Genomic DNA, 13,362 nt, shown 5'->3' with positions numbered 1-13,362 from the left:
TGCCTAGGGGGGCATACGGGGGAGGGGATGCTGTCACCTCCAGGCAGGTGTTTGTCCCCCTCTCTGTCTCTCTGTCTCTCTGTCTGTCTCTCTCTCTCTCTCTCTCTCTCTCTCTCTCTCTCTCTCTCTCTCTCTCTCTCTCTCTCTCTCTCTCTCTCTCTCTCTCTCTCTCACTCTCTCTCACTCTCTCTCACTCTCTCTCTCTCTCTCTCTCACTCTCAATTCAATTCAAGGGCTTTATTGGCATGGGAAACATGTGTTAACATTGCCAAAGCAAGTGAGGTAGATAATATATAAAGTGAAACAAACAATAAAAATGAACAGTAAACATCACACATACAGAAGTTTCAAAACAATAAAGACATTACAAATGTCATATTATATATATATATACAGTGTTTTTACAATGTACAAATGGTTAAAGGACACAAGATGAAATAAATAAGAATAAATATGGGTTGTATTTACAATGGTGTTTGTTCTTCACTGGTTGCCCTTTTCTCGTGGCAACAGGTCACAAATCTTGCTGCTCTGATGGCACACTGTGGAATATTACCCAGTACATATGGGAGTTTTTCAAAATTGGATTTGTTTTCGAATTCTTTGTGGATCTGTGTAATCTGAGGGAAATATGTCTCTCTAATATGGTCATATATTGGGCAGGAGGTTAGGAAGTGCAGCTCAGTTTCCACCTCATTTTGTGGGCAGTGAGCACATAGCCTGTCTTCTCTTGAGAGCCATGTCTGCCTACGGCAGCCTTTCTCAATAGCAAGGCTATGCTCACTGAGTCTGTACATAGTCAAAGCTTTCCTTAATTTTGGGTCAGTCACAGTGGTCAGGTATTCTGCCGCTGTGTACTCTCTGTGTAGGGCCAAATAGCATTCTAGTTTGCTCTGTTTTTTTGTTAAATCTTTCCAATGTGTCAAGTAATTATCTTTTTGTTATCTCATGATTTGGTTGGGTCTAATTGTGCTGCTGTCCTGGGGCTCTCTGTAGGGTGTGTTTGTGTTTGTGAACAGAGCCCCAGGACCAGCTTGCTTAGGGGACTCTTCTCCAGGTTCATCTCTCTGTAGGTAATGCCTTTGTTATGGAAGGTTTGGGAATCGCTTCCTTTTAGGTGGTTATAGAATTTAACGTTTCTTATCTGGATTTTGATCATTAGTGGGTATCGGTCTAATTCTGCTCTGCATGCATTATTTGGTGTTCTACGTTGTACACAGAGGATATTGTTTTCAGACATCTGCATGCAGTCTCAATTTGGTGCCTGTCCCATTTTGTGAAGTCTTGGTTGGTGAGCGGACCCCAGACCTCACAACCATAAAGGGCAATGGGCTCTATGACTGATTCAAGTATTTTTAGCCAGATCCTAATTGGTATGTTAAATGTATGTTCCTTTACATGGCATAGAAGGCCCTTCTTGCCTTGTCTCTTAGATCGTTCACAGCTTTGTGGAAGTTACCTGTGGCGCTGATGTTTAGGCCAAGGTATGTATAGTTGTTTGTGTGCGGTAGGGCAACAGTGTCTAGATGGAATTTGTATTTGTGGTCCTGGCGACTGGACCTTTTTTGGAACACCATTATTTTGGTCTTACTGAGATTTACTGTCAGGGTCCAGGTCTACATGATTGACTCTAGGGTAGATTCTCCTCTCAGATTAAAATGTCAGTCTTCAGATCTTCAGTCTGTTTTATGACACTGAAAACTGAAAACTTACTGACGTTTACGACCGCTATACTGGCTTGAATCAGTTAAAACTCCCTCACCAACAGTCAAAACTACTCCCTCACCAACAGTCAAAACTACTCCCTCACCAACAGTTAAAACTCCCTCACCAACAGTTAAAACTCCCCCACCAACAGATAAAACTACTCCCTCACCAACAGTCAAAACTACTCCCTCACCAACAGTCAAAACTACTCACTCACCAACAGATAAAACTACTCCCTCACCAACAGTCAAAACTACTCCCTCACCAACAGTTAAAACTCCCTCACCAACAGTTAACACTCCCTCACCAACAGTTAAAACTCTCTCACCAACAGTTAAAACTCTCTCACCAACAGTCAAAACTACTCCCTCACCAACAGTCAAAACTACTCCCCCACCAACAGTCAAAACTCCCTCACCAACAGTCAAAACTACTCCCTCACCAACAGTCAAAACTACTCCCTCACCAACAGTCAAAACTACTCCCTCACCAACAGTTAACACTCCCTCACCAACAGTTAAAACTCTCTCACCAACAGTTAAAACTCTCTCACCAACAGTCAAAACTCACCAACAGTTCCCTCACCAACAGTCAAAACTACTCCCCCACCAACAGTCAAAACTCCCTCACCAACAGTCAAAACTACTCCCTCACCAACAGTCAAAACTACTCCCTCACCAACAGTCAAAACTACTCCCTCACCAACAGTCAAAACTACTCCCTCACCAACAGTCAAAACTCCCTTACCAACAGTCAAAACTACTCCCCCACCAAGAGTCAAAACTCCCTCACCAACAGTCAAAACTACTCCCCCACCAACAGTCAAAACTACTCCCTCACCAACAGTCAAAACTACTCCCTCACCAACAGTCAAAACTACTCCCTCACCAACAGATAAAACTACTCCCTCACCAACAGTCAAAACTACTCCCTCACCAACAGTCAAAACTATTCCCTCACCAACAGTTAACACTCCCTCACCAACAGTTAAAACTCTCTCACCAACAGTTAAAACTCTCTCACCAACAGTTAAAACTCTCTCACCAACAGTCAAAACTACTCCCTCACCAACAGTCAAAACTACTCCCTCACCAACAGTCAAAACTACTCCCTCACCAACAGTCAAAAACTCCCTCACCAACAGTCAAAACTACTCCCCACCAACAGTCAAAACTCCCTCACCAACAGTCAAAACTACTCCCCACCAACAGTCAAAACTACTCCCTCACCAACAGTCAAAACTACTCCCTCACCAACAGTCAAAACTACTCCCTCACCAACAGTAAAACTACTCCCTCACCAACAGTCAAAACTACTCCCTCACCAACAGTCAAAACTATTCCCTCACCAACAGTCAAAACACTCCCTCACCAACAGTCAAAACACTCCCTCACCAACAGTTAAAACTCTCTCACCAACAGTTAAAACTCTCTCACCAACAGTCAAAACTACTCCCTCACCAACAGTCAAAACTACTCCCTCACCAACAGTCAAAACTACTCCCTCACCAACAGTTAAAACTCCCTCACCAACAGTTAAAACTCCCTCACCAACAGTCAAAACTACTCCCCCACCAACAGTCAAAACTCCCTCACCAACAGTCAAAACTACTCCCTCACCAACAGTCAAAACTACTCCCTCACCAACAGTCAAAACTACTCCCTCACCAACAGTCAAAACTCCCTCACCAACAGTCAAAACTACTCCCTCACCAACAGTCAAAACTACTCCCTCACCAACAGTCAAAACTACTCCCTCACCAACAGTTAAAACTCCCTCACCAACAGTCAAAACTACTCCCCCACCAACAGTCAAAACTCCCTCACCAACAGTCAAAACTACTCCCTCACCAACAGTCAAAACTCCCTCACCAACAGTCAAAACTACTCCCTCACCAACAGTCAAAACTACTCCCTCACCAACAGTTAAAACTCCCTCACCAACAGTCAAAACTACTCCCTCACCAACAGTCAAAACTACTCCCTCACCATCAGTTAAAACTAATCCCTCACTAACAGTCAAAACTACTCTCTCACCAACAGTTAAAACTCCCTCACCAACAGTTAAAACTCCCTCACCAACAGTTAAAACTACTCCCTCACCAACAGTCAAAACTACTCCCTCACCAACAGTTAAAACTCTCTCACCAACAGTTAAAACTGCCTCACCAACAGTTAAAACTCCCTCACCAACAGTTAAAACTCCCTCACCAACAGTTAAAACTCTCTCACCAACAGTTAAAACTCCCTCACCATCAGTTAAAACTCCCTCATCAAAAAACCTTGGGAGGTGGGAACACTAGAGTCTTTCTGGTAAAACACCGGGGAGGTGGGAACACTAGAGTCTTTCTGGTAAAACACTGGGGAGGTGGAAACACAGAGGAGGTGGGAACACTGGGGAGGTGGGAACACCGGGGAGGTGGGAACACTAGAGTCTTTCTGGTAAAACACCGGGGAGGTGGGAACACTAGAGTCTTTCTGGTAAAACACTGGGGAGGTGGGAACACCGGGGAGGTGGGAACACTAGAGTCTTTCTGGTTAAACACCGGGGAGGTGGGAACACCGGGGAGGTGGGAACACCGTGGAGGTGGGAACACTAGAGTCTTTCTGGTTAAACACCGGGGAGGTGGGAACACCGGGGAGGTGAGAACACTGGGGAGGTGGGAACACCGGGGAGGTGGGAACACCGGGGAGGTGGAAACACTGGGGAGGTGGGAACACCGGGGAGGTGGGAACACTAGAGTCTTTCTGGTTAAACACCGGGGAGGTGGGAACACTGGGGAGGTGGGAACACCGGGGAGGTGGGAACACCGGGAGGTGGGAACACTAGAGTCTTTCTGGTTAAACACCGGGGAGGTGGGAACACTGGGGAGGTGGGAACACCGGGGAGGTGGGAACACCTGGGGAGGTGGGAACACTAGAGTCTTTCTGGTTAAACACCGGGGAGGTGGAAACACTGGGAACACCGGGGAGGTGGGAACACCGGGGAGGTCTTTCTGGGGAGGTGGGAACACCGGGGAGGTGGGAACACCGGGGAGGTGGGAACACCGGGGAGGTGGGAACACTAGAGTCTTTCTGGTTAAACACCGGGGAGGTGGGAACACCGGGGAGGTGGGAACACCGGGGAGGTGGGAACACCGGGGAGGTGGGAACACCGGGGAGGTGGGAACTCTGGGGAGGTGGGAACACCGGGGAGAGTCTTTCTGGTAAAACACCGGGGAGGTGGGAACACCGGGGAGGTGGGAACACCGGGGAGGTGGGAACTCTGGGGAGGTGGGAACACTGGGGAGGTGGGAACACCGGGGAGGTGGGAACAATGGGGAGGTGGTGAACACCGGGGAGGTGGGAACACCGGGGAGGTGGGAACTCTGGGGAGGTGGGAACACTGGGGAGGTGGGAACACCGGGGAGGTGGGAACAATGGGGAGGTGTGAACACCGGGGAGGTGGGAACACCGGGGAGGTGGGAACACCGGGGAGGTGGGAACACCGGGGAGGTGGGAACACTAGAGTCTTTCTGGTAAAACACCGGGGAGGTGGGAACACTAGAGTCTTTCTGGTAAAACACCGGGGAGGTGGGAACACCGGGGAGGTGGAAACACTGGGGAAATCCTCAGTGGAAATACACCACTACTCCTCCATCCCACGTCAGCCGATGTCCTTTCAGCCGAACTCTGACTGGAAACCACAGAGGAGGAGGAGGGGCTTATCCTCCTATCGCTCCTCCCACCAGTCTCTCTGACACACACTCACAGTGTTCACAGTCTGTCCAAGTGAGGCTCTATAGCTGCTCTGAGACCCCCGATGTCCTGAGTGCCAGAGAGATGGCAGATGGACCAGTGCTCTTTTACAGCCCCTGTGTGTGTGTGTTCATACACTGTGTATGTGTGCGTGTCCACTCCTCACTCTGTGTGTGTGTGTGTGTGTGTGTGTGTGTGTGTGTGTGTGTGTGTGTGTGTGTGTGTGTGTGTGTGTGTGCGTGTGCGTGTGTCAGCCCCTTGCCGTGCTCTGCCAAAGTGGGCATCTGGTGTGTGGACTATCACAGGGGAGAGAGAGGACCACAAAAAGAGAAGTCAACCCATCGGCCATCTCTCTCTCCTATCTCCCTCTCTCCCTTTCCATTTCTCTCTCTCTGTCTCTCTCTCTTATCTCCCTATCTCTATCTCCCTCTCTCTCTCTCTCCTTCTATCTATTTACCCTCCTCTTTCTCTTTTCTCTCTTCCTCTGTCTCTCTCTGTCGCTCTCAGCTCTCTGAGAGCCAAACCTCAGTTAATCCCAATGAGAGTTACAGACTGTTCTTCGTGTCTAGAGACAGAGGGTCCATCCAGCTGTGTTAGTTTGCTTGTGACGTAGGTAGATAACCTGATCTACTGGCAGGTGTCCACCAAACAACCGCCCCCTCTCACTAACCAACTGGCCACACACACACACACACACACACACACACACACACACACACACACACACACACACACACACACACGGTGCCGTTGGCAGGAAGCGGAGTGGGTGTGACCTTTATTCTGCCCCTCCATTGGGGGTCTGGACTACTTCCAGGTCGCCGAGGGGTCAAACTGGTTCTGGGGCCAGGGAGGGACGCAGGTGCTGGAGCACGACACTAGACAGCTGGGTACAATGTAGTATAAGACCGAGGGGAGAGAGAGAGAGAGAGAGAGAGAGAGAGAGAGAGAGAGAGAGAGAGAGAGAGAGAGAGAGAGAGAGAGAGAAACCTCCCTCCACATATACACTCAAACTCACAACACACGTCCCCGTTCCATTGAAAACTTCAGAATATCTCAGGTCTGATCTGCACCAGTCAACACCAGTCTCTCTCGTTGTCTCTCTCTGCCTGCCAGACCCGGGCTTGGTCCTCCAATACAGAAGAATGTCCAAGGTAAGGTTTTGATTATCACTAAACCTTGTGTGTTAACGGCTGTCCTGTGCCGTGAAATTGCACTCTTATAAATGCCAGTTTCCCCTCAACTTCACAGCCTGACAGACAGGCACACACACACACACACACACACACACACACAACACACACACACACACACACACACACACACACACACACACACACACACACACACACACACACACACACACACACACACACACACACACACACACACACACACACACACACACACACACACACACTCTATGCGGCCTGGTGGAAGAATCCTGTCCAAAGCACAGAATGTGTTTCAGACAACAGAACACTGTGTTAATAATAGACTCACAGCCTTCGTCCCAAATGGTATCCTATGCCCTATATAGTGAACTACTGTTGCCCAGGGCCCAATGCCCTGTATAGTGAACTACTGTTGACCAGAGCCCTATTTTGAGTCGGGTGCCATTTGGGACGAACAGACACGGTCTGGCCAGGAGAAAAGGAAAGCAACAAGTTATTTTCAAATATACTGCAGCCAAACTGCACATACCTGAAGAGTAGCGTGTGTGTGTGTGTGTGTGTGTGTGTGTGTGTGTGTGTGTGTGTGTGTGTGTGTGTGTGTGTGTGTGTGTGTGTGTGTGTGTGTGTAAATAATGAATGAATCAAATGATTGATGGACCCGTCTATCTGTTTCTCCACCATTCTATCTCTCTGTCTCTTAGTCCATGAAGTCCCTGTCCTCCTCCCTTCCTTGTATAATAAAAAACGAATTAAAACTCCTACAATGAAAAAAAACCTCCTACATTAAAATGTCACTCCACAATGACACAACAATCTACAACTCATACTACTAATTTAAAATGCACATTGTAAACCCCAGTCAATAGAGTTGTGAGACACTGTAGACATACACAGTAAAGTAAAAACAAAAACTTCAGGACAGTACGGGTATCGAACACGCGACCTTCGCGTTATTAGCACTACGCTCTAACCAACTGAGCTAACCGGCCTTAGTTAACGCTCAGCCAATATAAGAGGGTTACAGCCATATATGGGTCTGGACGGGGCCGTTGATATACAATGTCTCCATTCTACCATTAGAGGGCAGAGAACGTAAACAAATCCAGCCCAGTTCCCCACAGCCATTTCTGTACATCTTATTTGACCTTTTCTGCTGCTGTTGAGACACGGTTCGATCCCTCCTTGGGGCACTACTTGATGGAGTAAATAAAACACTAAACAATCACAATACAGTAACTAAATAATCACAATACAGTAACTATTACTAAACAATCACAATACAGTAACTATGACAACCATCACAATACAGTAACTATGACTAAATAATCACAATACAGTAACAATTACTAAACAATCACAATACAGTAATTATGACTAAACAATAACAATACAGTAACTACGACAACCATCACAATACAGTAACTTTGACTAATCAACCACAATACAGTAACTATGACTAAACAATCAAATTACAGTAACTATGACTAAACAATCACAACACAGTAACTATGACTAAACAATCACAACACAGTAACTATGACTAAACAACTATTGGTCACTCTATTATGTATTATTAGAGAGGCAGATAGCCTAGTGGTTAGAGAGACAGGCAGCCAAGTGGTTAGAATTCTCTAAATTCCAAGCATCTGCCTCTAACCCTAGGAAGCTCTTTGCCACCTTCTCCTCCCTCCTGAATCCTCCTCCCCCTCCCCCCCTCCTCCCTCTCTGCAGATGACTTCGTCAACCATTTTGAAAAGAAGGTCGACGACATCCGATCCTCGTTTGCTAAGTCAAACGACACCGCTGGTTCTGCTCACACTGCCCTACCCTGTGCTCTGACCTCTTTCTCCCTCTCTCTCCAGATGAAATCTCGCTTCTTGTGACGGCCGGCCGCCCAACAACCTGCCCGCTTGACCCTATCCCCTCCTCTCTTCTCCAGACCATTTCTGGAGACCTTCTCCCTTACCTCACCTCGCTCATCAACTCATCCCTGACCGCTGGCTACGTCCCTTCCGTCTTCAAGAGAGCGAGAGTTGCACCCCTTCTGAAAAAACCTACACTCGATCCCTCCGATGTCAACAACTACAGACCAGTATCCCTTCTTTCTTTTCTCTCCAAAACTCTTGAACGTGCCGTCCTTGGCCAGCTCTCCCGCTATCTCTCTCAGAATGACCTTCTTGATCCAAATCAGTCAGGTTTCAAGACTAGTCATTCAACTGAGACTGCTCTTCTCTGTATCACGGAGGCGCTCCGCACTGCTAAAGCTAACTCTCTCTCCTCTGCTCTCATCCTTCTAGACCTATCGGCTGCCTTCGATACTGTGAACCATCAGATCCTCCTCTCCACCCTCTCCGAGTTGGGCATCTCCGGCGCGGCCCACGCTTGGATTGCGTCCTACCTGACAGGTCGCTCCTACCAGGTGGCGTGGCGAGAATCTGTCTCCTCGCCACGCGCTCTCACCACTGGTGTCCCCCAGGGCTCTGTTCTAGGCCCTCTCCTATTCTCGCTATACACCAAGTCACTTGGCTCTGTCATAACCTCACATGGTCTCTCCTATCATTGCTATGCAGACGACACACAATTAATCTTCTCCTTTCCCCCTTCTGATGACCAGGTGGCGAATCGCATCTCTGCATGTCTGGCAGACATATCAGTGTGGATGACGGATCACCACCTCAAGCTGAACCTCGGCAAGACGGAGCTGCTCTTCCTCCCGGGGAAGGACTGCCCGTTCCATGATCTCGCCATCACGGTTGACAACTCCATTGTGTCCTCCTCCCAGAGCGCTAAGAACCTTGGCGTGATCCTGGACAACACCCTGTCGTTCTCAACTAACATCAAGGCGGTGGCCAGTTCCTGTAGGTTCATGCTCTACAACATCTGCAGAGTACGAACCTGCCTCACACAGGAAGCAGCGCAGGTCCTAATCCAGGCACTTGTCATCTCCCGTCTGGATTACTGCAACTCGCTGTTGGCTGGGCTCCCTGCCTGTGCCATTAAACCCCTACAACTCATCCAGAATGCCGCAGCCCGTCTGGTGTTCAACCTTCCCAAGTTCTCTCACGTCACCTCGCTCCTCCGCTCTCTCCACTGGCTTCCAGTTGAAGCTCGCATCCGCTACAAGACCATGGTGCTTGCCTACGGAGCTGTGAGGGGAACGGCACCGCAGTACCTCCAGGCTCTGATCAGGCCCTACACCCAAACAAGGGCACTGCGTTCATCCACCTCTGGCCTGCTCGCCTCCCTACCACTGAGGAAGTACAGTTCCCGCTCAGCCCAGTCAAAACTGTTCGCTGCTCTGGCCCCCCAATGGTGGAACAAACTCCCTCACGACGCCAGGACAGCGGAGTCAATCACCACCTTCCGGAGACACCTGAAACCCCACCTCTTCAAGGAATACCTAGGATAGGATAAAGTAATCCTTCTCACCCCCCTTAAATGATTTAGATGCACTATTGTAAAGTGGCTGTTCCACTGGATGTCAGAAGGTGAATTCACCAATTTGTAAGTCGCTCTGGATAAGAGCGTCTGCTAAATGACTTAAATGTAAATGTAAATGTAGAGGGACAGGTAGCCTAGTGGTTAGAGAGACAGGTAGCCTAGTGGTTAGATAGGCAGGTAGCCTAGTGGATAGAGAGGCGTGCAGCCTAGCGGTTAGAGAGACAGGTAGCCTAGCGGTTAGAGAGACAGGTAGCCTAGCGGTTAGAGAGGCAGGTAGCCTAGCGGTTAGAGAGACAGGTAGCCTAGCGGTTAGAGAGACAGGTAGCCTAGCGGTTAGAGAGGCAGGTAACTAAGCGGTTAGAGAGGCAGGTAGCCTCGTGGTTAGAGAGACAGGTAGCCTAGTGGTTAGAGAGGCAGGTAGCCTAGTGGTTAGAGTGGCAGGTAGCCTAGTGGTTAGAGTGGCAGGTAGCCTAGTGGTTAGAGAGGCGGGTAGCCTAGTGGTTAGAGGGACGGGCAGCCTAGTGGTTAGAGAGACAGGTAGCCTAGTGGTTAGAGAGGCAGGTATCCTAGTGGTTAGAGAGACAGGCAGCCTAGTGGTTAGAGAGACAGGTATCCTAGTGGTTAGAGAGGCAGGTATCCTAGTGGTTAGAGGGGCAGGTAGTCTAGTGGTTAGAGGGGCAGGTAGTCTAGTGGTTAGATAGACAGGTAGTCTAGTGGTTAGATAGACAGGTAGTCTAGTGGTTAGAGGGGCAGGTAGTCTAGTGGTTAGAGAGGCAGGTAGCCTAGTGGTTAGAGAGGCAGGTATCCTAGTGGTTAGAGGGGCAGGTAGTCTAGTGGTTAGATAGACAGGTAGTCTAGTGGTTAGAGGGGCGGGCAGCCTAGTGGTTAGATAGACAGGTAGTCTAGTGGTTAGATAGACAGGTAGTCTAGTGGTTAGATAGACAGGTAGTCTAGTGGTTAGAGAGGCAGGTAGCCTAGTGGTTAGAGAGGCAGGTATCCTAGTGGTTAGAGGGGCAGGTAGTCTAGTGGTTAGATAGACAGGTAGTCTAGTGGTTAGATAGACAGGTAGTCTAGTGGTTAGAGGGGCAGGTAGTCTAGTGGTTAGATAGACAGGTAGTCTAGTGGTTAGATAGACAGGTAGTCTAGTGGTTAGAGGGGCGGGCAGCCTAGTGGTTGGAGAAGCAGGTAGCCTAGTGGTTAGAGAGACAGGTAGTCTAGTGGTTAGAGGGGCAGGTATCCTAGTGGTTAGAGGGGCAGGTAGTCTAGTGGTTAGATAGACAGGTAGTCTAGTGGTTAGATAGACAGGTAGCCTAGTGGTTAGAGAGACAGGTATCCTAGTGGTTAGAGAGGCAGGTATCCTAGTGGTTAGAGGGGCAGGTAGCCTAGTGGTTAGAGGGGCAGGTAGTCTAGTGGTTAGATAGACAGGTATCCTAGTGGTTAGAGGGGCAGGTAGTCTAGTGGTTAGATAGACAGGTAGTCTAGTGGTTAGAGGGGCGGGCAGCCTAGTGGTTGGAGGGGCAGGTAGTCTAGTGGTTAGAGGGGCAGGTAGTCTAGTGGTTAGATAGACAGGTAGTCTAGTGGTTAGAGGGGCGGGCAGCCTAGTGGTTAGAGGGGCGGGCAGCCTAGTGGTTGGAGGGGCAGGTAGTCTAGTGGTTAGATAGACAGGTAGTCTAGTGGTTAGATAGACAGGTAGTCTAGTGGTTAGAGGGGCAGGTAGTCTAGTGGTTAGAGAGGCAGGTAGCCTAGTGGTTAGAGAGGCAGGTAGTCTAGTGGTTAGATAGACAGGTAGTCTAGTGGTTAGAGAGGCAGGTAGCCTAGTGGTTAGAGAGGCAGGTATCCTAGTGGTTAGAGGGGCAGGTAGTCTAGTGGTTAGATAGACAGGTAGTCTAGTGGTTAGATAGACAGGTAGTCTAGTGGTTAGAGGGGCAGGTAGTCTAGTGGTTAGATAGACAGGTAGTCTAGTGGTTAGAGGGGCGGGCAGCCTAGTGGTTGGAGAAGCAGGTAGCCTAGTGGTTAGAGAGACAGGTAGTCTAGTGGTTAGAGGGGCAGGTATCCTAGTGGTTAGAGGGGCAGGTAGTCTAGTGGTTAGATAGACAGGTAGTCTAGTGGTTAGATAGACAGGTAGCCTAGTGGTTAGAGAGACAGGTATCCTAGTGGTTAGAGAGGCAGGTATCCTAGTGGTTAGAGGGGCAGGTAGCCTAGTGGTTAGAGGGGCAGGTAGTCTAGTGGTTAGATAGACAGGTATCCTAGTGGTTAGAGGGGCAGGTAGTCTAGTGGTTAGATAGACAGGTAGTCTAGTGGTTAGAGGGGCGGGCAGCCTAGTGGTTGGAGGGGCAGGTAGTCTAGTGGTTAGAGGGGCAGGTAGTCTAGTGGTTAGATAGACAGGTAGTCTAGTGGTTAGAGGGGCGGGCAGCCTAGTGGTTAGAGGGGCGGGCAGCCTAGTGGTTGGAGGGGCAGGTATCCTAGTGGTTAGAGGGGCAGGTAGTCTAGTGGTTAGATAGACAGGTAGTCTAGTGGTTAGAGGGGCGGGCAGCCTAGTGGTTGGAGAGACAGGTAGTCTAGTGGTTAGAGGGGCGGGCAGTCTAGTGGTTAGATAGACAGGTAGTCTAGTGGTTAGAGGGGCGGGCAGCCTAGTGGTTAGAGGGGCAGGCAGCCTAGTGGTTAGAGGGGCGGGCAGCCTAGTGGTTAGATAGACAGGTAGTCTAGTGGTTAGAGAGGCAGGTATCCTAGTGGTTAGAGGGGCAGGCAGCCTAGTGGTTAGATAGACAGGTAGTCTAGTGGTTAGAGAGGCAGGTAGTCTAGTGGTTAGATAGACAGGTAGTCTAGTGGTTAGAGGGGCAGGTAGCCTAGTGGTTAGAGAGGCAGGTAGTCTAGTGGTTAGAGAGGCAGGTAGTCTAGTGGTTAGAGGGGCAGGTAGTCTAGTGGTTAGAGGGGCAGGCAGCCTAGTGGTTAGATAGACAGGTAGTCTAGTGGTTAGAGGGGCAGATAGTCTAGTGGTTAGAGGGGCGGGCAGCCTAGTGGTTAGAGGGGCGGGCAGCCTAGTGGTTAGAGGGGCAGGTAGTCTAGTGGTTAGATAGACAGGTAGTCTAGTGGTTGGAGGGGCGGGCAGCCTAGTGGTTAGAGGGGCAGGTAGTCTAGTGGTTAGATAGACAGGTAGTCTAGTGGTTGGAGGGGCGGGCAGCCTAGTGGTTAGAGGGGCAGGTAGTCTAGTGGTTAGATAGACAGGTAGTCTAGTGGTTGGAGGGGCGGGCAGCCTAGTGGTTAGAGGGGCAGGTAGTCTAGTGGTTAGATAGACAGGTAGT

The sequence above is a fragment of the Oncorhynchus masou genome, unplaced genomic scaffold (assembly GCF_036934945.1).
Source record: "Oncorhynchus masou masou isolate Uvic2021 unplaced genomic scaffold, UVic_Omas_1.1 unplaced_scaffold_823, whole genome shotgun sequence".
NCBI lineage: Eukaryota > Metazoa > Chordata > Actinopteri > Salmoniformes > Salmonidae > Oncorhynchus > Oncorhynchus masou.
The sequence above is the reverse complement of the archived record's forward strand: the minus strand, read 5'-3'. Positions refer to the sequence as shown.